Raw genomic sequence first — 11,671 nt, 5'->3', positions numbered from 1 at the left:
TATTAATTCAAATTGACCCCCAAAGTTTCAAATATTTAAAATTTGATCTCTAAAGTTTTGAATTGATCAATTTTTGGCCCCTAAAGTTTTAAAATTTGTTCTAATTGATCCTCTAAATTATTGAATTAATTAATTATGGCCCCTAAAGTTTCAAGTTTATTGATTTCAACCCCTAAAGTTTGGAATTAATTAATTTTGCCCCTTAAAGTTTTGAATTATTAATCCTAAGGGCTCTAAAGTTTAAAACTAATCAAAATATGCAAAATTGAAGATTCTCTTTCTCAAATTTTGGTACTAAGGACTCTTTTAAGAGATATAATATTCGAAAGTTAGTAAAGCAACCTCTCTTGTAGAAATTGACTAACTTAGAATATTAAAAGTTGTTTGTGTATATGTTATTCATGAGAATATTGATCGGCCCAAAGGAAGGTCAATATTTAGCCGAATACACATGCACCTAAGGTGACAAATGTGTGACGATTATTTGATTTAATGTGTGATCAATAAATCGATCCAAAAAAAGTTTTATTGATCGACACGTTGCTTTATCGTCAATGTTTGATTACTATGCTAAGAGTACCGCTTACAAGTCAATATCTCTGTCCTAAGACTATATATTGATGTTGTGTTTGGTATCTTGTGATGGGCCCTATCACTATTTGAGATTATTATTATTTGCATATTAAATATATTCATGTGAGCTATTCATAATAATCGCTCTCTAATTCAGTTTCAAGTTCTGCTGCTAATATCTCTGCTAGCATCAATTCAATTCCAATGGTTAATGGCTCAAATTTCAGGGCATGGCAAGAGAACGTGATGATTGTTCTTGGAGTCATGGACCTGGACTTCTTTATGGGTCGACCAACCTGCTGCACTTACTGATAAGAGTACCTCTGATGATAAGAGGGAGATGGAAAAGTAGGAACGATCGAACCACATTAGCTTAATAGTCATGAAGCGTGCTATTCCAGAAGCATTCCGGGGCACTACGTCCGATAAAGTGACTACGGCTTAGGGTTTCCTTGAGGATCTTGAGAAGAGGTTTGCCAAGAATGAAAAGGCTAAAACAAGTACACTTTTGGCAAACCATATCTCAATGAGGTATAAAGGAAAAGGAAACATTTGGGAGTACATTATGGAAATGTCTCACATTGCTTCAAAACTAAAGGCACTCAAGTTGGATTTATTTGAAGACTTGTTGGTGCACTTAGTTCTGCTATCCCTTCCGGCACATTTCAGTCAATTTAAGGTGAGCTACAACTATCAAAAAACTCATGGTCCCTTAATGAGCTCATCTCACACTGTGTCCAGGAAGAGGAAAGACTGAAGCAAGAGAAGACAGAAAGTGCTCATTTGGCCACCACCTCTAAGGACAAAAGGAACAAGAAAAGAAAGATTAATAAGGAAGCTGTGGGTATAGCACCGCAAAAGAAACAGCATAAGGAACCAACTGAAGGTAGTTGTTTCTTCTGTGGAGTTGCAGGTCATAAGAAGAAGAATTGCAGCAATTACCACGCATGGCGTGTAAAGAAAGGTATTCTTCTTCATTTGGTTTGTTCTGAGGTTAATTTAACTTCGATACCTTGACATACATGGTGGATAGATTCTAATGCAACAACTCACATCAGTATGTCTATGTAGAGTTGCTTGAGTTGCCGAAAACCAAGTAATGGTGAAAGATATATCTATGCTGACGATGACAAAAGGGTGGAAGTAGAGGCAATATGAAAATTTATATTATCGTTAAAGACTGAATTTTATTTGGATCTTGTTGAGACATTTATTTTACCGTCTTTTAGACGACATTTGATTTCTATTTCTGTTTTGGACAAATTTGATTATACTTGTTCATTTGGAAATTGAAAATTAGTTTGTTTCATGACTCAAAATTGGTTGATTCCGGTTCTTTATCAGGCTACGATAATCTTTATTCAATTGATACAATTGCTTCTTTTAATGAATCCCTACATGTAAGTACTCGAGGTGTAAAACGAAAATTAACCGGTGAGAATTCTGCCTCGTTGTGGCACAAAAGATTAGGTCACATTTCCAAAAGGAGAATTGAGAGACTTGTGTCAGACGGGATTCTCGACCCTCTTGACTTCACAGTTTATGATTTGTGTGTCAACTGTATAAAGGGAAAACAAATCAATAAAAGGAGATTTCAAGCTAATAGGACTTCGGATGTCTTAGAACTTATACATACGGATATATGTTGACCATTCCCTACGGGTTCTTGGAATGGTCAACAATATTTTATAACATTCATAGACAATTTTTCAAGATATGGCTACGTATATCTCATTCATGAAAAATAACAGTTATTGGATGTGTTCAAAAACTATAAAGCTGAAGTTGAGAACCAACTCGGCAAAATGATTAAAAGCGTCAGATCTGACCATGGGGGTGAATACTATGGCAGATATGACGGTTGAGGTGAACAGCGTCCAGGACCATTTGCTAAATTCCTAGAGGAATGAGGTATCATCCCACAGTACACTATGCCGGGTTTGCCTACTATGAATGGTGTTGCTGAGAGACAAAACAGAACGCTTAAGGACATGATGAAGAGTATGGTTAGTCATTGTACCTTACCAGAATCTCTTTGGGGTGAAACATTAAAGACCACAACTTATATATTCAACAGAGTTCCAACTAAGGCCACTGATAAAACCCCATATGAGCTTTGGACGGGCAAGAACCCTAGTTTGAAGCATATACATATTTTGGGGTGTCCAGCTGAGGTAAAGCTCTATAAGCCAAATGAAAAGAAACTGAACGCAAGGACCATCAATTGCTATTTTATTGGATATTCTGAAAGGTCCAGGGGTTACAAGTTTTATGATCCCACAACTAAGGCAATTTTCGAGACAGGAAATGCTCGGTTCTTTGATGATGTTGAGTTTGCGGGGGGAAAAAAGGTTACAGGCTTTGTCTTTGAGAAGGAATATGTTGAAATTCCTCCAATTGCCATTGATAATGATCAGGTTTCTATCCCTGATATTGTTCAAGAAGCAACTCTGAATCAAGACAATGTCATACCTCCCACCCCAGATCAATAAATTGTTCCAGAAGAACAAACTCTACAGCCTCAAGAACCAATACCATTAAGAAGATCTACTAGAGAGAGGAGAAGTGCGGTTTCGAATTATTACATCGTATTTCTCCAAGAACCAATACCAGACATTGAAATGGTGAAAGATGATCCGATTAACCTTGACGGAAGTTGATCCGATCAACTTCCGTCAAGCCATGGAAAGTTCTAACTCTCAAAAGTGGCTCGATGCCATGAATGAAGAGATAAAGTCCATGAAGGACAATGACGTATGTGACCTCGTTCCATTGCCTGAATGTACGAAACTCATTGGTTGCAAATGGATATTTAAAACCAAGAGGGATTTAAAAGGTGATGTAGAGAGGTATAAGGCTCGTCTTGTCGCAAAGAGCTTTACACAGAAAGAAGGCATCGATTATAAAGAGACTTTCTCTCTGATTTCTTCGAAAGACTCTTTCAGGACTATAATGGCATTGGTAGCGCATTTCGATCTTGACCTACATCAGACGGATGTTAAGACAGTGTTTCTCAATGGTGACATTGATGAAACAATTTATATGGTACAACCAGAAAACTTTGTATCGGATGATGCAAAGCAAATGGTTTGTAAATTAAAGAAATCCATATATGGACTCAAATAGGCGTCTCGTCAATGGTATTACAAGTTTCATCAGGTGATCATTTCATTTGGTTTTGAGATGAATTTGGTCGACGATTGTATATACCACAAGTTCAGTGGGAGCAAGTATATTTTTCTGATTTATATGTCGATAACATATTGCTTGCCAGCAACGATATAGGCTTATTGCACGAAACCAAGATATTTTTAGCAAAGAATTTTGAGATAAAAGATCTTGGTGACGCCTCTTTTATATTAGGAATTCAGATACACCGAGATCGTTCTCAGGGTATTCTTGGATTATCACAAAAGAGTTATATCGAAAAGGTACTAAAAAAATATGGCATGCAAGATTGTAAACCAGGTGACACCCCTGTGGCTAAAGGAGACAATTTCAGCTTAAGTCAGTGCCCTAAAAATGACTTGGAAATTAAAGAAATGCAGAAGATTCCTTATTCCTCAGCTATAGGGAGTCTGATGTGTGATCAGGTTTGTATGCGTTCGGATATAGCGTACATTGTTGGGATGCTAGGGAGATATTTAAGTAACCCGGGAATGGATCATTGAAAAGCAGTCAAACGGGTCATGCGGTATTTACAAAGAACAAAAGACTATATGCTCACATACAGGAGATCAGATCAGTTGGAAATCATCAGTTATTTTGATTCTGATTTCGCGGGATGCCAAGATAGTAGGAGATCCACCTCAGGCTATATTTACCTGCTTGCTGGAGGTGCTATTTTCTAGAAGAGTGATAAGCAGACACTCATAGCTACTTCCACCATGATAGCAGAGTTTATAGCGTGTTATGATGCATCAAATCATGGAATATGGCTGCGTAATTTTGTCACTGGGCTACGCATTGTGGACAATATAGAAAGACCACTTAAGATATTTTGTAACAATAAATTAGCAGTGTTGTATTTTAATAACACCAGGAGCTCGACGAAGTCAAAATATATAAAGATCAAGTTCCTAGTTGTTAAAGAAAGAGTTCAAAGTGGACAGGTGTCAATAGAGTATATTGGGACAAACTCCATGATTGCGGATCCGCTTACTAAGGGATTCATACCCAAGGCCTTTCATGAGTACACTGCTCATATGGGTATAGTGTCTCTTGAGGATATTTAGTTTTAGTGAGAGTTTGTATTTTTTCTTTTCATATTAGACACATATACTGTTATTTTGGATACGGTTTAAAGTTAAAGTTATTTTTAGTTATAAAATTATTTGATTTATTATCTCTAAACTTGTTTAAAATGATCTCACTAGGGCATTGAGGAGGACCAGTTGGAAATAGGCATGTTACAGATCACATCACATATAATTTCCATGCTACACATCCATGCTTGATCCACCTGATTTGGTTATATTGATATTCGTGACCATTGATGTGTTTAGCTACAATGAAGGTAGTGAAAGCTTTGATCCTATGTTGATATGATTGATGGATGTGATTGTTTTGGAGATGCATTCAGTAATGATAGCAAAATTCTGAGTACTCATAAGGTTATATTTAATGCACAATTATAAGGTGATACATATAGCTCAAGTGGGAGATTGTAAGAATTTTTTAATCAACAGATGGGCTTATATGTGTGAATAATTGTGTGTTAAATTAAAGGCTATCAAATTCGATTGAACCCAATTAAAGTGATCTAATAAGGCTTTGATTTTGGGTTTTAATGTATCCAATTAAAATGTGGGTTTACATATGTGTAGAGACCAGGCCCAAATCCTAATTCTATGATGGGCCGAATTAGGTCAAAGGGCGTCGCTATATAAATACGGTTATGGTCACCAAATCACACGTAAGTATTATTCATTCTCTTCTGCATCCCATCACAAAGAGAAAAAGGAGACTGCGTGTAGATTGGGAAGACTATACCTCGAAATTCATTATTGCATTAACTATGTCTGATTCAGGTACACTTCCGCTTTAATTCTTCAATTTCTTAATGATTTAACATGAAAGATCCGGTGATTTAAAGCAATAAATTATCCGACAGTTAAAATTTAGAACTCTGAATTTTTATAACTTGCCAATTATCAGTTTGCTAACTTGTGTTCTTCCAAATTATGCGTGGTATTACAACAGCTTATGTTCTTAGGCAGTGGATATTCTAAAATTTGCTAAGCATTGGCGTGTCATGTTACAAACAGTGTTCATTCAACTCGCAGGTCAAGTCATGAAGATGACACAAACAAATTAAATTATAAAATAATTAAGCCCCTCGTTCACCCCAAAAAATCAATTTTTTTATCGTTATTTTATTATTTCAGTTGTCATTTTTTATTTTTTCACTCACATATGGAACCCACTTTTCTTTCTAACGGTTAAAAAATCAATTCTCATCATCGCTACCGAACAGGTCCTAAGTAAGCATCCTTAAACTTATGTCTTCATTTTCTTTTGAGGAGCAAGTGTAATTTTCGACATGAAATAATTAAAAATAGAAAATTATAAGCTGAAGCTGGCTCAGTTCACCGATCAAGGAATGAGCTCGTGTGGCAAGCATAGTCCAACTTAAGGCAATAAGTCTCGTGCTCAGCATGTCCCATTAACAATCCTATTTTTGATGTAAATCCTAAACGTGTAAATTACACCCACACATGGATTTCAACTTTCAAATTCAAAAATTAAGTTTAAAACTTGATCATTAAAAATCAGGTTATAATTCACTTTTTTAATATTAGTAATATTATATTAAATTTCTCACTATCTTTTGAGTTTATTGTTCCAAAGGTCACTGAACTTAGATCCCTCATGTTTTTAATTGGTCACTGAAGTTTAAAATGTCGAATTTTGGTCCAAGTATTTAGTTGGTCACTAAAGTTTAAAATATCAAGTTTTGGCCACTAAATTTTGAAAAATGTCATACGTTACTCACTATCATATACGTTACTAATTAGCGTAACAGTTACACTAGTGAGTAACATATGACATTTTTCAAAATTCAATAGCCAAAACTCGACATTTTAAACTTTAGTGACTAATTAAAGACTTGGACCTAAATTCAATGACCATTGGAACAATTAATTCCTATCTTCTCTCTAATAACACCTTCATCGCTGCACACAATCTGACAAAATTGATGGGTCAAGCAACGACACCTCGTTACACGCAACGCGGGGGCATGTTGATCGACAATGAGCGATTTAAATGTCAATCGGTATCTCTCTGTAGTAACAGTGTATTTTGAAGTCGAAGAGTCTTCTTTTAGTGATGTCAAATTTAATTGTTGGAGCAACTTTAGTTTGTGGCATGTTTGACTTTCGGAGTGAAGGATGGCGGTGGTAGTGTCAACGATGATTGATGGATGGAGCTAATGGATTGGTATTCGGAAAAGATGCAGGTTGCAATGACAAAGTAGAAAGATGGCGAAGGCGACGACTTTGACTTGAAAACATAGGTGCTAGGAAATGTGGATGGCGATCTAATACGGCAAGAAGTTGAATTTTTTAAAGTTGGTGAATTTTTGTGGCTTTGGCGATGAGCGTCGTTGTTGCGGCGATAGGTTTGAGGTATTTCTTCCTCCTCCGATCTGCTTATCCAAAGTTTTGAGGTAATTTTTAAGGGCAGTTGTTGATAGTTTGCAAGTGGTGGTGGTGGTGCATTTAGTGGTAGTGGTGGTGGTGATGGAGCTATGGTGGTGGTGAGGTGGCTTGATGTTCGATTGATGCTGGTGGTAGAGTAAGGATGTGGCGGGATAAAGAGTGTTTATAATCAAATTATTTTGGTTATTGTGATCAATAAAATAGTTAATTTGTGATCAATGAATAATATTTGATCAAAAAAATGTAAGATTGTGACTAAATTTGTAGTAGTTACTCAATTACTTTGATAATTTTACACCAATAAACTTGATAATTTGTGATTATGAAATAAATTGTGACCTACAAAATTTTTGATTTTTTGATCGAGAAATAATGCGTGCCCAATTTATTTGATAATTTGTGATCAAAAAATAAGTTGTCACATATAATATTTATAATCTGTGATTGAGAAATAATGTGATTATGATTAGTACGTAACCATGATCATAAAAGGTATAATATTGTGACCTTAATATATTTAATTAATAATTTATTTATTTATTTAATAAAAATTGAATTATGATCTATTTTTTGGGCTCTGAAGAATAATAGTTTACAGTGTTTTGGGCTGAACCCACCAAATTGAAATTTGGGTTGCATATTCCAATTGCTTTCTCTCACTAGGCAAGCGTATTTATTTTATCTCTGTCCATGTTTCAGAGAATAGAAATTTTTTCCAAGTTTGACCAGGGATAGTAATCGGGCTCGTCGACTCGAGTCGTCCATGGTTTGACTTGAAAAATGCCCGACCCGACCCGACTCGAGACTTAGTTCTACCGGGTAGAGGTTCGAGTCGAGCCCCATTTTGGAGAGTTGGGCCGAGCCCCGCGCGGGCCCGTGTGGCTCACCAACTCGGTTCACGGGCCTATTATTAAAAAAAATTAAAAATTAAGGCAACAACCTCTGCCCTTTTTATTAAAAAAAAAATAGAAAATAAGTCGAGTCTGCCCGGCTCAGTAAGGCCCCAAGCCTTGATTTTTCGATCGAGCAAAAGCTTGGCTCAGACTCTTAAAAAAGCTCTACCATTTTACTCGAGTTGAGCTCGAGCCTTAATTTTCGGCTCGGCTCGTTGACATCATTAGGTTTGACAAACATATTATTTTTCTATATTATACTCTTAAGATGTCTCCAACTAAGATTTTAATAAATTTTAAAAATTTATAAATTGTAATGAATTCCGCAAATGTAAATAAAGTTTTACAAATTTCATAAGATTCTCATCAAATATTGTGAAAATTCAAAAAGATTTGATTATATGTATTTTCAAACCTAAAATCCATCCAAGTATTTAAAAATCCATTTAAACCTTTATGAATCCACTAATTATTTAAAATACATTAACACCATACAATTTCAATTGAACGCCTAATTTAGAATGAAATCCACTACAATCTCAAGGCTTGTTCAGTATTAATTATGAGAATTGATTTTCTAATCATTAGAGAGAAAAATGGATTCCACCTATAAAAGAAAAAGTCAAAAATGACGACTGACTGATGAATATAACGGTCAAAATTTTGGGGCAAAAAATAAAAACCAAACCTGACTCAGTAGGAAACACTTCCTCAGGCCATTAAATTGAACTTTACTTCAAAAAAGATGACAAATTCATCTTCTACTTTTAAGTTAAATGTTTCATTGGCCATCGAACTTTACACTTCGTCCTGACTTATTCATTCAACTTTAAGAATCGTCCCACTGGCCACTGAACTTAGGTGCATTGCTTCCCGTTACTCACTGAAGGAATTTCGTCTTTAACTCCATCTAGGTGGCAAACGAGAAATCTACGTGGACCGTTAAATGCTTAAGTGCTCCTCCACATCAGCCAAACACGCCTCAGCTTCAACTTCACCATCTATCTAATTTTTTCAGTGGTCACTAAACTTAGGTCAATGTCTTTGATTGACTACTGAACTTTAAAATGTCGAGTTTTGACCACTGAACTTAACTCTATGTCTTTGATTAGCCACTGAAATTTAAAATGTCGAGTTTTGGTCACTAAACTTAGGTACATGTCTTCGATTGCTCACTGAAATTTAAAATGTTGAGTTTGACCACTGAACTTTGAAAAATATTGTACATTACTCATTGAACTTTGAAAAATATTTTACATTACTCACTGAACATTGAAAAATGTTGTACAATATTCACTTTAAAGTCGATATTTTTCAAAATTCAACAGTTATGCTAGTGAGTAACGTACGGCATATCCCAAAGTTCAGTAGCCAAAACTTGACATTTTAAATTTCAATGAGCAATCTAAGACATGAACCTAAGTTCAGTGAGCAATCGAAGACATTGACCTAAGTTCAGTGATCAAAACTCGACATTTTAAATTTCAGTGACCAATCAAAGACATAGACCTAACCTCAGTGATCAAAACTCAATATTTTTCAAAGTTCAATAACCAAAATTCGACATTTTAAAGTTCAGTGGTTAATCAAAGACATGGACCTAAATTTAGTGACCATTGGAACAATTAACTCCCCACCGTCATTCTCAACTAAACCCATTGGAAAGTGTTGGTCCCAAAGTTACATGATTTTGTATTTTGAAAATTTGTTACAGAAAATAAATTGTAGAAAACATAAATCGAGAAACACCATATATGTTTTTGCCCCAAAATGGAGCTCGGATGTTCAGTCTTGCGACCTAGTCACTAGTTGAGCCTCAATCAAGAGTTATGCTCGATTCCACTAATTTTCACAAAGAAATCAATACAAAATGTTGGAAGAAATCAGAGATTTATTCGAGTTTATTCTAGCCTCTTTTCTCACACAGTATTCTCTCAGAGATTTCACAAAGATCCCTCAAACCTTCCTTTTCTACCAAATTGGAGATTACATCACAAAGATTTAAGATTACAATGTACAGAGAGAAAGGAACACGAAGAAGAAACCCTCACACAAAGAGAGAGAAAAGAGAATTCTAGAAACTGAAAAACCACGCAGCCACTTCTGAAAACCAAGAGCTAAGTAAATATCTATCCATATGAACCGATTTATCCAAGGGTTGGGGCTATGCCACGTGTACGACACAGCCCAACCCATAAGAGGCATAAAACGTAATCTTCAAAAAACACAGTTTTACACATATTTGGGCCTCCAATAATTTCAAGTTTAATAAAGCCCAAAGAAATGGTGAAGCACCCGAAACATTAACATTCTCCACCTTGCTGAACTATTTCTTTGTTTCAACTAGTGGACTCAAACATTACCTGACTTCATTAGCTCTAAGAACCCGAAAAAAAAATTGAAATTAATTTACTTTTCAACAAATGAAATACTAATATTCTGAATATCACCTGATCAGTCTCTTAGATGATGTTCAGAATCTTCAAACAATTTTTAAATTTGTTTAGTGTCAGAATTTTTGTTCCTAAATCAAAAGGATTAAATTCTATAGGGATTTTAACTAGACTGATCACACCATGTTCAACCATATTCCTTACAAAATGGAATTTTATGTCAACATACTTTGTTCTATCATGATAAAATGGGTTTTTACTTCGATAAAGGCACTTTTGGTTATCAGTATAAATGCTAACAGATTCATTTACAAAGTCAATTTTATTTAATAATCCTCTTAACCATATGTTTTCTTTCACAGCATCACATGCAGAAATATACTCAGCCTCTGTCGAGGACAATGCAACCAATTTTTGCAACTGAGAATTCCAACTAATGCAACTATTACAAAGAGTAAAAATGTAGGAGGATGTTGATCTTCTCCTATCAAGATTACTAGCAAAGTCTGAATTAGTATAGCCCTTTCAGATTATACATTCATTTGTTCTTTTGAATTTTAGACCTAGGTCAATTGAACCTTTCAAATATCTAAACATCCACTTTATTGCAAACCAGTGTGTTTCCCTAGGATTTGCCATAAGCATACTTAAAATACTGATTCCATGAGCTAAGTCAGTTCTGGTGCAAACCATGAGGTACATAATGGAACCTATAGCATTAGCATAAGACACATTTCCATTCTTTTTAATTCATCATTAGATTTAGGTGATTGATCATTCAACAATTTAAAATGGTTAGCAATAGGCAATGAAACAGGTTTGCACTCTAACATAGAAAATTTTTCAAGTATTTTCTGTATATATGCAGATTGTTTTAAAATTAGAGTGCAACAAGACCTATCTCTTACTATTTTCATGCCAAGGATTCTACTAGCTGGACCTAAATCTTTCATTTCAAATACAGACTTTAATTTTGACTTAACAGATTCAATTTCAAATTTATCATGACAAGCAAGTAGCATATCATCCATATACAATAACAAATAAATGGATTCGGGTCCACCTAACCCTTTGAAAAACAAACGGGAGTCATAACTGCTTTTTACAAAACCCAAGGTTTGAACGTAGGAATTGAACTTTATGTACCACT

This window comes from Olea europaea, unplaced genomic scaffold (assembly GCF_002742605.1).
Source record: "Olea europaea var. sylvestris unplaced genomic scaffold, O_europaea_v1 scaffold2799, whole genome shotgun sequence".
Lineage (NCBI taxonomy): Eukaryota > Viridiplantae > Streptophyta > Magnoliopsida > Lamiales > Oleaceae > Olea > Olea europaea.
The sequence above is the reverse complement of the archived record's forward strand: the minus strand, read 5'-3'. Positions refer to the sequence as shown.